Source organism: Chrysemys picta, chromosome 21, assembly GCF_011386835.1.
Source record: "Chrysemys picta bellii isolate R12L10 chromosome 21, ASM1138683v2, whole genome shotgun sequence".
Taxonomy (NCBI): Eukaryota; Metazoa; Chordata; order Testudines; family Emydidae; genus Chrysemys; species Chrysemys picta.
In genome coordinates, this window is record NC_088811.1 from 15,985,461 (window position 1) to 16,000,107 (window position 14,647).

The window sequence follows — 14,647 nt, forward strand, 5'->3', positions numbered from 1 at the left end:
TGGTGTGTGTTGACACCGAGCCCAGTGACTGTCCTTTTCCAAGGCGCAGGCATCTGACTGGCTAATGCCCTGAAAAGCCTCCTGGAGTGGGTTGAGCTTTTACGCACTTTGGAATGGGTAGGGGCATGGGAGAAATCTCTTGTGGGGGCACGGTTTGGCTCTAAAGCTGAACTTCCACCAAAGTTCAAAGAGTTGGAGAACATGATTCCAGATCCAAAACATCCCAGCTCTTTAATAGGGTTATCAACCCTCATGCTTCAGGGCATAAACCAGCCACTATTGGGGATCAGGAAGAAACTTTCCCCGAGGGTAGGTTATGCCATAACTGCTAGGTGTGGGGGTTCTTGCACTTTCCTCTGATGCAGCTGCTGTTGGCCGCTGTCAGAGACCAGATACTAGGCTAGCTGGACCTTGGGTCTGACCCAGTGTGGCAATTTCTGTGTTCCAGTTGGGCCCTTATAATGAAGTTTGGATCTGGATTTGCATCCATATCCACATGTCTCCAAACTTCAAGTGGGGATTTAGATGTAGCAGGCTGGTTCCTACCCATCTCTGATTCTGGTAGTTTCCCTGAGCATGGCAGGGGGGCTTTTTAATCTGCTTGGCTTCTGCAGCTGTGTTCCAGACACGCCCAGTGGAACACACCCACCGGGCAACTCCGCAGGCCATCTGTGCCGTGATGCCCCATTGATTTCAGTGCAATGCATGGGCAGGGCTCCCGGCAGCACGGCGGTGAAACCTGTGACACTTGCTGGCTGCATCCTGTGCCGGAGAAATACGCACTAGTGGGAATTAGAAAGCAAAGCAAGCAGAAGCGAGAGGGTGGGGAGCAGGGCTTGCTCCTAACAGCAGTGTGTGTTTTATTACTTTAGGTTAAGAATCTTGGGCTCCAGTTCAGATCTCTCACTGAGCAAACATGGCCTGGTTCTGTTAAATATAAATTGATTTCAGTCAGAACAACCGGTCTGGGAAAACCTATCTGCTTCAGCAAACAAACAGCAGCGCTTACACGGCCGCCGCTATTATCACGGCATTGTGCAGCTGGAGTTCTTACTTAAGAGGCTCTCCGCTCGGAGGCTGCGTTATAAGCACTGCCCGGGTCAGGGTGTCCGTGGAGCTGTCCACGCAAGGGTGAGAGTCAAGGCAGGACAGGTTGTTTGTTTGATGGGGGGTGATTTTAGTGCTCGTGTTGTGAAGGGGGAGCTGAAGAGGGGAAGATGATGAGCAAACTTCCCCCGCCCTGTCACTCTGCTAATGCCTCTGAGTCTTGATTTGAAGTCCTTCCTGCTGTTCAGTTTCTGGGGTCCCCTGCAGACTAATCAGGGCACCCCTATCCTCAGCTGCAACACCCTCTGTTACCTCCGCCCTTATTAGCTGAACCAAGTTCTTTCTTCTGAGCAGATGCTGTTTAGTCATGTGGTGGTTGGCGTGAGGTGAGGAATGTCAGCCGCACTGAGACCAGCAAACTCATGTCACTTGTGACCTGAGAACCGGTGATGTTAGTGGAGGAGAAACCAGCGAGAACGTGGCCAGTGTACAGAGTGATTAATCCAAGCACTGCCTCTGAAACCAGCTTGGACTTTTTGCCCCTAAAGCAAGAGCCCTTCTGAAATCCCTGTCCCCCTCTCTCAGCCCCATGGCAAACCACTAGCTCTTCTGCTGCTGTGTCTGAGCCGTGCATGCAGCATCGGATTCCCAGGAAGCAGTGGGCTGGGCAACCGTGGCTTGTGCTGTGTCTGCTCATCACCATCACTAGGGCCTGGGGGATGTGCAAGAATCATCCCCCTCTTCAGTTATGGAGGTGTGTGGGGGGAGAGATGCTGCTAGGGCATCATGTGATTTCCCCCAGTGGGTCCAGCTGCCTCAGTGCAATCGTAAGACTGGAAGGGACGTCGAGAGGTCATCTAGTCCAGTCCCCTGCACTCATGGCAGGACTAAGTATTATCTAGACCATCCCTGGCAGGTGTTTGTCTAAAAATCTCCAATGACAGAGATTCCACAACCTCCCTAGGCAATTTAGTCCAGTGCTTCACCACCCTGACAGGAATCTTTTCCTGAAGTCCAACCTAAACTTCCCCCGCTGCAATTTAAGCCCATTGCTTCTTGACCTAGCCTCAGAGGTTAAGGAGAACAATTTTTCTCCTCCTTGTAACAACTTTTTATGTGCTTGAAAACTGTTCTCATGTCCCCTCAGTCTTCTCTTCTCTAGACTAAACAAATCTTGGCCGCCATTGAGGCCCTCCGTGGTATTGGAAACATGACCATCCTCACCTGCACGTAGGTAGTAAGTGACCACAATCGTATTTGTGGTAGCACCCGCTCTGTGTTAGATTATGGATTATCATGATTGATAGCACCTAGGACCCCAACCAGGGACCAGGCCCCCATGGTGCTAGGCACTGTACAAACATAAACGCAAGGAGGAACGTCCAACCCAGGATCAGACACACAGACCGAGATTAGGGTGGAATTGAATATTAACATTCAAGGCTAGATTTAAAAATCCACAGGGCGCATGTCTTCCATTGCGGCCTTAAGTGCAGCATCAAGTCTAAATGTCAAATGGTTTTATAAGGAAACCACGGGTAGCATTGTGTGTATCACTTATGGTGTAAGAGGATCATCACTTTTGCAGCCTGGGTGTCAGGAGCACTTAGTTTCATGGCTCTCACACCTAGACCACTTAGGAGGTGGCATAGTCTTATCCGAGGAGACGCCGTGCCTGACGGTATGCATTAATTCTGAGACGCCGTGCGAACGGCAGCGTCAGCCGGAGTGCAGGCTGGCTGGGTGCCTGTGCGGTGTGTCTTGTCAGCCACTTGGGTTGCTCCTTCAGGTCTCATGTACACTAGAAAACTTACACCTTGCTGACAACAGGTGGTGTTGGCAACGGGTGCAGCCAAGCGTGGTGCACCCCATTGCTGATGCCTGTTGTCTGCAAGGTGAAATTCTCCCAGCACAGACCAGGCTGACATCTATGTCTGCCCTTCCTAAGTGACTCAGAAAACAAATGTGCCCCCCTCTCCCCTTCAGCCTGGATTTCCAGATCCCATGTTCCTTTATTTCCTCCTGCGATGGCTCATCTTCAGCCATGAGAATCGGCACAGGAACAAAAAGCTCGCAATGAATCCTGTTACCCCAGGGGACACCTGGCTTTGTCATGCCTGGTGCCAGCTGTGATGCGCACGTGAGAAGAGACCACGCAATCAGTAACAGGCTCCCTCCTGTCTCCCCTCCTTCCCTTAATGCCTTCCATTTCACAGTTTCCTTTAGAAGCCGGCAGCTTTAATTTGGCATTTCAGGCTTCCAGGATTATCGTTCCCTATGTTCCTTTTCTAACGCCGTGAAATTACTTTTAACAAGGAAGTGCCAATTAGTGGATTTGCAGTGCAGGTGTGAAATTTGCAAGCACGGGGGAAGCTGGAGGAGAGCTAAAGGTGAGTATTGTCTGCCGTTTCTCGGCCCCCGCCTTGGCTGGGCATTTGTGTGAAGCTACCTCTCTGAACATGATGAATATGGGGATGGAATTTCATATTTCCCTTGAGTGATGTCTCTGGCCATTAGCTGGAGACAACTGACTTTACTAATTGCTCAGTTCATGGGGGAAGGAGGTGCGCAGCTGGTGCTCCCTAAATCAATGCCTCCTCTCGGCAGCTCAAACCCAAAATACCTGCAGAGGAAAAAGAAAGGCAGAGAGGGAGAACAGTGGGAAATGAAACATTGGGCCATTGCTAGGAAGGGTTACCCAGGGTAATAGGTCCCTGGTGTTCCTTCTGACTTGATCCATCTTCTGCTCCACATCCTCTGAGCACATTCCAATTAGGCACAAAACTCCAGCCTAGGATTTATTATTGATATTCTCAGGTCAACCAAGAAGTCTAGGGAGAACTTAAAGTGCACTCAAGAAGCCATCTTTGGGAGATTTCGAGTTTGTTTTAGTCAGCCTGCTGCAGATTAAGAAAAAGATCATGGGCCACATCTGCATAGAGGACAGAAGGGGTCAAAATAAAATTATGGTGGGAAAGGTCTTCTGCTGGCAGTTATCGTCTCTATAGCTGGTGGCATCTCACCAGTTTACAGCCTCTCTACCTCTTCTATCGTCCCCAACTTCAGGACAATAGATTAGGACAGTGGTTTTCAACCTTTTTTCATTTGCGGCCCCTTAAAAATATTCAAGTGGAGGTGTGGACATCTTTGGAAACCTTAGATAGAGTCTGTGGACTCCAGATTGAAAACCACTGTTCTTTGGTAACGACAACCTTTCGCGGACCCCTTAGACATAGTCTGTGGACCCCCAGGGGCTCATGGATTGCAGGTTGAAACCACTGTATGAGGGTGATGCTGGAAATACTGATGCACCATAGGGATAAGATGTAAAATACTCTTGCCTCTCTCACAGCAAAACAAGAAAGATCTCAAATTAGATATGTTGGAAACCAGCTGGATTCTTCTTCTGGCTGGGATGTAAAAGCAGCTACCCAGTTGCGGATTGTGGTGGAGCATGCAATGTTAGCCCAGACTGCAGGGGAAAATAATTTTAGGAACAGATGACACTTGAGATTCAGATTAGGCATTCATCTATCCAAATCCCAGGAGTACCAGCCACCAAAAGAAACATGGCTTGAATTGTTCCTGTGATTCGCATACGTGAAATTCAGGTGGGACTCAATTTTACTGTGGAAAGGGCTATTTATACTGCAGAAGATGCAGGTTTTCCCAAGCCTGCCTAGGGGAGGTTCTTGTGATGATCAATGAAAAGATGAACTGCTGAGACAAAGTGCAAGAGAAGCAGGAAATATTTACAGCAGGAAAACTGCTAAATTCCCTTTTCAACCGGCCACAGTCCAGCAACTCAACCCAGGCAGAGAGTTTGCCTTTCTATGCAAGTCAATGGAGGCCTTGAGACAGATTCTTTGCTGATGTAAATTGGGACTGATCCATTGAAGTTAATACATAATTGTCAATTTGCACCAGCAGAAAATTTGGTCCCTCGATTCTATTCCTATTCAAAATCATTTTGGATGAATCCATCATGACTAGAGCTGTGCATAGTTAGGAAGATTATATGCAAAAATTTGTCGCAATTTTGTTTTGGCCCCAAATTTTTACTTTTGTTTGTTTTTGCCCATTCCTCCTCCCCCCCACACTTGAGTTTTCTCATGAAAATGGGAAAAGTCACAAGTTCACAGGGTTTGACACCAAATTTGATCTCCAGCCAAATGAAATTTCACATTTAAAAAATGTGGTGGGTTTTGTACAAAAACAACAGGCCTCTTTTGGAGTGAAAATGAGAGACAAGGATGGTCTGATTTTTCTACTGGGAAAGAAATGTGAATTTGTATTTTTTTTGGGAGTGGGGGGGAGTCAGGTTTTTCACACACACAAAAAAGTCCATTTTCACAAAACAACAAAACACAAATCTCTGCTACGGTGATGTTTTCAAATGTCACTGCTAATATTTCACTCAGGGCTCAGCTTTCCCCTAATCTGATCTGTAAAGAAGTTGTCTTTATCTTACCTAGATATCTAGGGCCAAATTCTGATCTTGCATAGAAGGGTGTAAATCAGGAGGCATTCCATCGAAATCGATGGCATTACACCAGTGTGAAACTGGCCTAAGTGAAAGGAATCTCAAACCTTTATTGTGTTGCCCGAGCCTTTTAATGGTTAATAATACTTATATTGATTGCCAGTTGATCAGAAGGTGATAAGGTTCTTGTCCCAGAATCAGGCTATGCAGAATTAAAGCCAATGAATTCAATATCTTGTAGGGACCCTCGGGCTGTATGGCAAAGACACACAGTGAGGGCGAAGTAAAGCCTTTGAGATTTTTATTAGGATCAGTAAGAAAGCCAGGAAAGCTCCAAGCCACATAAACAGATAGGAATAATACAGCGTTGGGGATATCTGTGGTATTGTTCTTTGCATACGCTCTTAGATTTGCATACTTACACCCTTCCTTGAGGACCTGGTGTTAAGAGACAAAGGACCAGCACTGTCTCTGGCATGCCAAATGAGGTTCCTCAACACCCAGGACTGATGGTAGATAAACATAGAGCAGGAGGGTCAAATGGTGGCAGGCTAACAATGATCGAAAAGCTCCTCTCTACATGGTGGTTTGCCCTGTTATAGGGCCGGAACGCCATTATGAATATTCATGGTAATACTCAGCCTGCCGTGCCCAAATCTAACTTCCTCACCCACGTAATATTGGGGAGCACTTCTCCAGTAGGGTAACACATTAATACCTATCAATGCCACTTAACTCATTTCCACACCCATCGCTCCTTGCTTAAGCAGATTTGCAGTTATTACCTCCATGTTCCCGTGGTTGTCGTTTACCATTAGTTTTCAACTCCTGCCATTGAGCAAGCTATTCCTAGTTCCCCAAATCTAGGGGTACATCTATACTTACCGCCGAACCCGGAGGTAAGCAATCGACCTTCTGGGATTGATTTATCGCGTCTAGACAAGACGCGATAAATCGATCCCGGAAGTGCTCGCCGTTGACACCGGTACTCCTGCTCCGTGAGAGGAGTACGCGCAGTCGACGGGGGAGCCTGCCTGCCGCGTGTGGACCCGCGGTAAGTTCGAACTAAGATACTTCGACTTCAGCTACGCGTAGCTGAAGTTGCGTATCTTAGTTCGAACTGGGGGGTTAGTGTGGACCAGCCCTAAGAGGAACCGTTAGGCCATTTGTCTATGCCAAAGGTCGCAGGCAGGGCTGGCCTTAGACCAAATGGCACCCCAGGTGTGGAGTGTCTTTGGCGCCCCCCCCTCTATTTGTTAAACTTTTGAATACCTTATGCTTTATTGGATTTGTAGCCCATTTTATGACTTCGATGCATGATTTATCCTGGTCATATAAGAAGATCAATTTGCACGCTAGGATCTGTAAATCTGTATTTATTCATGCCCTATATAAACAAATAAAAAAATGCACTTCCTCTAAGCCTCTAGAAACTTTTTAATTTTAAGAATAACTGAAACTTACTAATATCAAGAAATTGCAGAGTACACCAACATTGGGTGGGCCATTATTTAAATCGTGTTACAGTAGGTGACTGCCTTAGAATGATAACCCTCGTCCTTTAGTTCAAAAGGTCGCTTTTCTCGCCTTTGCCCTCGCGAACTGAAGCACAGCGTCTGAGAGATCCAGAGACTGGCCAATGGTATTTTCAAGTGATAAAATTGCAAGCAATGTCAATCCCTCATCAGCCATTGTCGATCCGAGATATGTTTTAATGAGCCCGAGCTTCGAAGAGCTGAGCTCACCACTCGTGACTGTGACCGGCAGTGTGAGTAGAATTCTCAAAGCTATCCACACAATTATGAAAAGTGTTTTTCAGCTTTGCATCGTGAATGAAGTGGAGAATTTGAAGTGGAGAGTGCTTCCCAGGTTGCAAAATGTGATGGATGTTATCCAATTCGACATAGAGGTTTTTATCATTTATGTCTGAACATTCCCCATGTGTCAGCGTCTGGTAAAGGTCAATACAATTGTTCAGGAGTGTTTTCCTGTCCACTGGCTGCTTACTTAGGTCATATAAAAAAACCCAGGTCTTTTTGTAGTGCTTCATTTGTCCAAACCTTTCTTCAATGGACACTTGAGCAAAAACCTCCCTCTTGAATTTTTATTCCGAGCTTCCCATCACCTCATCTCTGTCCTTGTTACCTGTCTCTTCTTCCAATGAATACGAGTTTCCTTGAAGACAAGCTCAACTTCTAAGTTTTCCTCCATTTCTTTGGCAGCAGTGATGGCATCTTCAAACCTGTTTAGGGCCCAACGATATCAAGGCAGCTTCTCATCAAAGTAGCAACGGTCACGATGTCCATCAACTGAGTTTGTAATACTTTACTTCCAATGTTACAGGATATCGTGCCAAACCATAATGGAGACCGGAAATTGGAAGTCAGTGATCTGGTTTGCCAGACTTTGCACCTCATGTCAGATTCCAGCCTCGGCTTTATTCCATTGCGCCAGTTCCATCAGGACGTGGTAACGTTCATAAATAGTTCTGTCAGGCCTTTTCTAGTAGAGTCGTCCAGAGACCGGAAACAGATACAATGTTCCTTTACTTGGATACAGCCATCCTTGTAATCAACAAATCTTACTGTAAATGACATCTTTTCACTGTGACTAATGTCGGGAGTGCAGTCCATTATTACGGCGTAGTACTTCGTTTTGCCAAGCCACAGCAATACGTTATCAAGCACCTTCCTTGCCATAAAGGCAATCAATTCGTGTTGAATTGTTTTGCTGCAGTAATGGTCCATAGCTTCTTTATGAACTACTCGACGTAAGTGCTCACGCATGACATAGTCGCATTTCCCAAGGAGCTCTACCAAACCGAGGAAATTACCGTTATGTTCAGTGAACAACTTATCCAGCGAGCCCTGGAAAGCCAAATTATTCTTTTCAAGGAAGAGGGTAATTGAGATCAGACGCTCGAGCACGTTCTTCCAACGCTGGGTTTCTACATTAATAATGCACTGGTTTTCTGCATCTATGCATTTATTCAGCTTGAGTCTGGACCTGACCTCCATACAGTTGGAGTAGACTGCAAAATGGCTGGATGACTTTTCATGTTGCTTCAGAGCATTAGCTAATATGTGCCAGTAATTGTACCCGGAAAGTGCATGCAATGACTTGGCACTCTTGTAAAATATTTTGCAGCAAAACCAGAACACTTTGTCAGTTGATTTTGAGTAAACTAGCCAATGCCAATTCAGTTTCTCACCATTCTCGAGCACTCTTTCGCAGTGCGACGTTGAGAAATGTCACTTCTGCTCATGTAATGGAAACGTATCCTCGATTTTTTCCTGGTCTGTTCAAAATGGTATGATCAATATCAGCAGAGTTTAGGACCACTGGCCATAAAGCAGAATCTGATGTATCGATCTGTAGCATGCATTTTTCTCACTGCTGTTTCTGTAGTCATGTGAGGTTGATTCTTCTTTATAATTTCTCTCCTTTTCATGAGAGCCAGATTTTTCTTTATCATCTCTCCTTTACACTGCCAGGAAAACTGGACGATTCCTGATCACTTTCCTCACATTTCCATTCCTTATCTTCAGGTAAATCTGCTAATTCCTTAGGAATAGGACTGCCATCATTTATGCTTCACTCCTCAATTTCTTCTGCACTGGGACAATCACTACTGCCTAAAATTATGGTCTATGTTGTGCTGTTTCAGATATTTTTCCCATCAAATTTTCCCCTTGCTGCAAACTAGATTGCAATTGAGCTTTTCGCATTCCTATACTAAACTCCTGTGGGCTTCTTCGGGAGCATCTTTTATTTTCTACGGGGGAAAACAGACAGTATGAGGGAGAGCAAAAGTCTATGTTCTGCAGTCTTAGGGTAGGTCTACACTTACCCGGTAGTTCGGCGGCAAGCAAATCGAACTTCTGGGTTTGACTTATTGAGTCTTGTCTGGACGAGATAAGTCGAACCCGGACGTGCTCGCCATCGACTGCGGTACTCCAGCTCGGCGAGAGGAGTACGCGAAGTCGACGGGGGAGTCTGGACTGAGGTAAGTTCGAACTAAGGTACTTCAAACTTCAGCTACGTTATTCACGTAGCTGAAGTTGCGTACCTTAGTTCGAATTGGGGGGTTAGTGTAGACCTGCCCTTAGGAAGTCATCAAACGTTACGTGTTAAGCATGGCAAAAGATGTAACAGTATTTCTTTTATAATGTGGCGTAGATAGGACTTCAATAGATATCTCTGGCATCTCATTAAATATGTCCTTTATTAGTCGCTACTTACACTCTTCAAGTCTTAAAACACAAGTACACTTTCACAAGAGCACAATAAAACAAGGTTCACAATATCACAGCTGGGCTCTCACTTCATTCTTATCTCTCGCTGACTGGCTGGTGGTGCCCCACCCCTTATATACCCGCGAGGGCATGGCTGACAACATTCTAGAAGGTTCAAGGAAAACGTGGTTCTCAGGAAGTCTGGAAGGTTCCATGGAATTCTACAAAGGTCCAGAACGTTCTAGGAGGTTAGTGGAAAAATGAATCCACATATGGAATACCGGACACATTTTACTTCAAATGTTCTATTTTGTCGCTAACAACAAAAATAGCCAACCTGAGCCTGACACACCTCAAGTCTGGTACCCCAGGTGGTCACCTGTGTTGCCTGCCCCTAAATCCATCCATGGTTGCAGGCCTACTATACTTAACTATACTTATGCTAACTTGCTTAAGCTAATGTCTTACAGGATACAGGCCTGTAGGTTCCTTGCATTACAACTGGATATAATAAAGGCTAAGCTAGCCCTATGGGCTACAATTGTAGGAGATAAAAAAGAATCAGCGTTAAGAAGAATCAGGCTGGAGAGAAGTGATAGACTAGACTTGCATGTCACTGTTACTCAGTGAACTTCTATTGTATTTGTTTTCTAAAGATTTGCAGCCGACAGAGGAACGGAACATAATTGCTGTCCTGTTTATCGACAGTGAGCATAAAAAGCCTGTTTCTGAATCCAGTTAACACTGTCACCACCACGACCAAACTGAAACGCTGCATTGGAAACCCTTGTCATTTATGTTAGCGGGTGCCATACGGGGTGGCAGAAAGAATACCAGGGCAGACATCCAATTAACAGAGCAGGGCAGGAAATGTTTTTCACGTCCCTGGAAAATTTGCAGGATTTCAATTTTTTCCCCATGAAACGGAAACCTTTTAAAAGTGTTGGTGAAAACGCTGAGGGAGAGAACCTCCAGCACCACCCCGGAATATCCAGGAGCCTGGTGGTTAAGGTGTCCATGTGAGATGCTGGTTCAAGTCCCTGGTCTGAATCAGACAGAGGATCCTACCCACCAGGCTATTGGGTGGTATCTCTGACTGGCAATTCCATCCTGGACCTGAGAACACTTTCACTGGGAAGGTTTATTGAAACTGGATCATTCCCATTGAAAGTTTTGGTTCTGACAAATTGGCATTTTCCAGTGACTCTGCCCCCACCCGGCTTTAATAACTAGTACCATCTACTGACAGCGCTACTGGCCCCCATCACGCCAGTGTCTCAGCATCTCAGTCATCAATGGATTTATCCTCACAGCACGTGCAGGAGGTAGGAGGGGGCTATCACCGCCATTTGACAGCTGGGAAACTGAGGCACGGAGCGGTTAAATGATTTGTCTGTGGCAGAGCAGGGAATTGAGCCTGGGTTTCCCAAAGCTGGACTAGCGCCCTAACCACTGGACCGTCATCCTCTCTAACACAAGGAAGATGTAACAAAGATCAGGCCCCATTGTGGTCTCTCCCACTGCACCCAGGAATGCCCCTTTTACTAGGGGTCGGGCATTGAGTGGCAAGAGCTGGCTATTCTGGCTTGGCACCTGCCAAATCGATTGCCCAGTTTTCACCCTTTTAGGCTGGAGAACACGACCCGGATGCACAGAGAGGCCAGGCCGCAAGCGTCCGGAACTGGAGTCCTGACCGCAGGGGATGGATCTCTGGGGAAATAACATAAAATGTGCTGAGATACTCAGGATTAAAAGGTGTTTATCAGGAACAGCTCCGGTGGCAAAAAGGGGCCAGAGCTGGGTGTCTGGATCTGGCCCAAGGCTTGGATAGTCTGAGTCCCCATTTAACGAAGGACACTTCAGAAAATATTTGCAGGCTGTGCTGACTCCAGTTGTTCTTTGTGAACAGAAGGGAAGCTAGCAAACTCTCCCTCGCTTCTATGTCTACCGGCTTTTAGCTTTCAAGCAGCATCAGCCCGGAGGCTAATTCTCTGCAGTTTCCCGTTGTTCAGCGCCGTTAATTGTACTTGACACTGGGAATGCTCTCTCTATTGATTCTTCGCTATATTAACTTTCACTCTCCCCCCTCCCCATTGACTGGGCACCCAGCATTCCGGAGGCTTTCTGAACAGCAATTAGGTATTGATGGTGACAATGTGGCTGCCACTGCCTCTGCTTTTCAGTTACTATCATAGTCAATACAACTTCCTCGCCTTCTCCACTGCGGGATCTTCTCCTTCTCTGGGAAAGAGGTGAACAGCTCTCAGATCGAACACTTGCCAGTATCTGCAGCTGGCTTGAGAAGGGGAACCCAAGACCCAAATTAGCCACCACTGATTGGCCCTCCATGTCACTAATACTTCCATCAGCAAATAAGACCCCTTATTACTAACAATCCCTCCGATTGGCACCTGTCCTCAGTCACACCGCAAAGTTCTCCAACCACTTGTGACTCTGCTCCTGGTAGTGCCTCCCCCCTACATTGTTTCTGGTTGGCTGGTTTTCATTCTGGATGCTGTGAGAGGCCATAGGTGTCAGGAACTGGAGTTCTGGCAGCAGGGGATGAATGGCTGGCTGGAGCAGAATGTGCCTGGAGGTAACCACATTTTGATACTGAGTGGGACTTTGTCTCTAACCTTGGGCTCTGTAGTGGACCCTCCATGTCAGACTCAGAGGGAGGCCATTCTAAGGTGCTGCATCAGGCAACAAACAAAAGTGAATTAGCAGTCTCTAGCCCGAGCCACCTGGCTAGAGCAGACAGTAATCACAGTCTAGGGGCTTGCAGTTTTCTGGCTGGGGCAAGCCACAAACAAGGCACAGGCCTTTTGGCCTAGGGGAAGTAGGCAGCCACCCCAGGGTTGGGGTTGACGGCAGGGAGGTCGGGGGACCCGGGCCCACCCTACTCTACTGTGTCCCAGCCCAGGGCCCTAACAGTGGAGGGGATCCTCCCGAAACACGCTGACTCGTACTAAGACAGCACAACCTGACCAAGGTCTGATTCCCCTGGGCTACTTCCTACCCCAGTCCATTGGTCTGGCTCCATAGCCTGCAGAGTCTCTGTCTCCTCGGGGTAAGTGGTGGGCGGCAGTCCCAGCAACTCTTCCCCGCCCTCTGGGGGCAGGGTGCTGCATGGCTTGGGGTCTAGTCTGGAGTTCTGCAGCGAGCTAAAGATGTGTGCCTCCTTCGCTGACCCTGGCCCAGCTGAGCGGAAGGACCTGCTTCTTATACTTCATGTCTCTCCCCTCTGCTTCCGGCACAGGGGGTGGGGCTGGCTTGGCTCCGCCCACCATAGAGGGGTGGGGTTGGCTTGGCCCCGCCCACCATGGAGCGTGGACCCTCCATGTCAGCTTCGGAGGGAGGCCATTCTCCTCACTACAGGCTCCTGTAAACTGGGTGGGATGAATGCAGGGAAAGGGAATGGCTGACCTGGGATCTCAGAGCACTTTTAAAACCTGGCAAACAGACTATAGATACATACGTGTTGCTTCACCCACCACTGAAATGCAGCCACCTCTGAGGTGAAACATGGTCTCTGTGTGAGTGCAGGAGCGCCCCCGGTTGCACCCTGCCATCTGCATTGCAGCCTTGTCTCTCCAGCATGAATCCTGAATCCGCTTTCAATCAACATTTCTCTTGCTGGGCACGTCCTGGTTCCTGTAGGTCTGATGCAGAAGGTGGAACTGGGCAGAGAGTTGGCAGCACGCAGGGACTGCACAGATACACAGAGCAGGGTTCAGTGCTGGCACGGCTTGCCACAAGCATTTTCCAAACAGATTGCCAAGGGGCACATAGGGTGGGTGTTGCTGGGCTGTCCTATCTGCAGCAGGGAGATTGCATCTGGCCTGTCAGAAAATTCTTGCTGCTACTGGCACCGTTCGAGTTCATTGGGAATCTGACAGGAACATGATAGGATTTTGCTGTGGCCGTTTATTCTCGGTCTATAATTATTATTATTGGATTTGTTTAACTCTCCAACATGAGGGGGTTTGAACTGGGCCGGCTCCAGTTCTCCAGCCTCCTGGTATTTTTCTCTGAGCCTCTATCACTTTTGGCACCGGCTCTAAACCCTTTATCAGCAGTGGCCAGTCCAAGTACGTTTCTCCGCTCTGCTGCACACCGAGGGCCCGTCTGCATTGTCAGTTTACGTTCTGATTGGATTGACACTTTCCTTCTGCAGATAATGCAAAGAAGGGGGGGGGGAGAGGTGTGGGGAGGAATCCTAATTTGCCCAGAGTCAAGGGCTTTGCATGTTGGCTCTTTGAAAACCAACATGCAAAGGAGGCACGGGCCGGGCTGTCTTGGAATACATAGGCTCCTACAGGTTGACGTTGAACAAAAGGTTAATGGGTGCAGTGACTCACTGTGATGAACTCCAGTCCTGTAAGGAATCACAGCCATGTGCCTGTATCCTGCTTTCAGCTACTGCTAGGCTGTGCACCCAAGAGGCTGCTAGTAGGAAAGTGCTCTTTCTGCTGGTGATGCTAGGAATAGGGAATCAGGCAGGCTGAGAATTTATTGTCTAGCGGAGATCCTCTGAGAGAACTTAAGAATGGCCATGCGGGGTCAGACCAATGGTCCATCTAACTCAGTATCCCGTCTTCCAACAGTGGCCGGAGCCAGATGCTTCAGAGGGAGTAAGCAGAACAAGGCAATTATTGAGTGATCCATCCCCTGTTGTCCAGTCCCAGCATCTAGCAGGCAGATACTCAGAGCACCGGGTTGCGTCTATGACCATCTTGGCTAATAGCCATTGATGGACCTATCCTGCATGAGCTTATCTAGTTCTTTTTTGCACCTAGTTATACGTTTGGCCTTCATAACATCCTCTGGCAATGAATTCCACTGGGTGACTGTGCGTTGTGTGAAAAAGTACTTCCTTATG

At 47.5% G+C, this 14,647-nt stretch overlaps 1 long non-coding RNA gene across 1 annotated transcript; it reads right to left on the reverse strand.

Moving 5' to 3' along the window:
- Positions 1–6,890: 6,890 nt before the first annotated feature.
- Positions 6,891–13,833, reverse strand: LOC135976934 (uncharacterized). Its single transcript, XR_010594193.1, has 2 exons — positions 13,244–13,833; positions 6,891–9,305 (listed from the first exon to the last, which is right to left on the reverse strand). It is a non-coding gene; the product is annotated as an uncharacterized LOC135976934 (long non-coding RNA).
- Between the last annotated feature and the right edge of the window lie 814 nt (positions 13,834–14,647).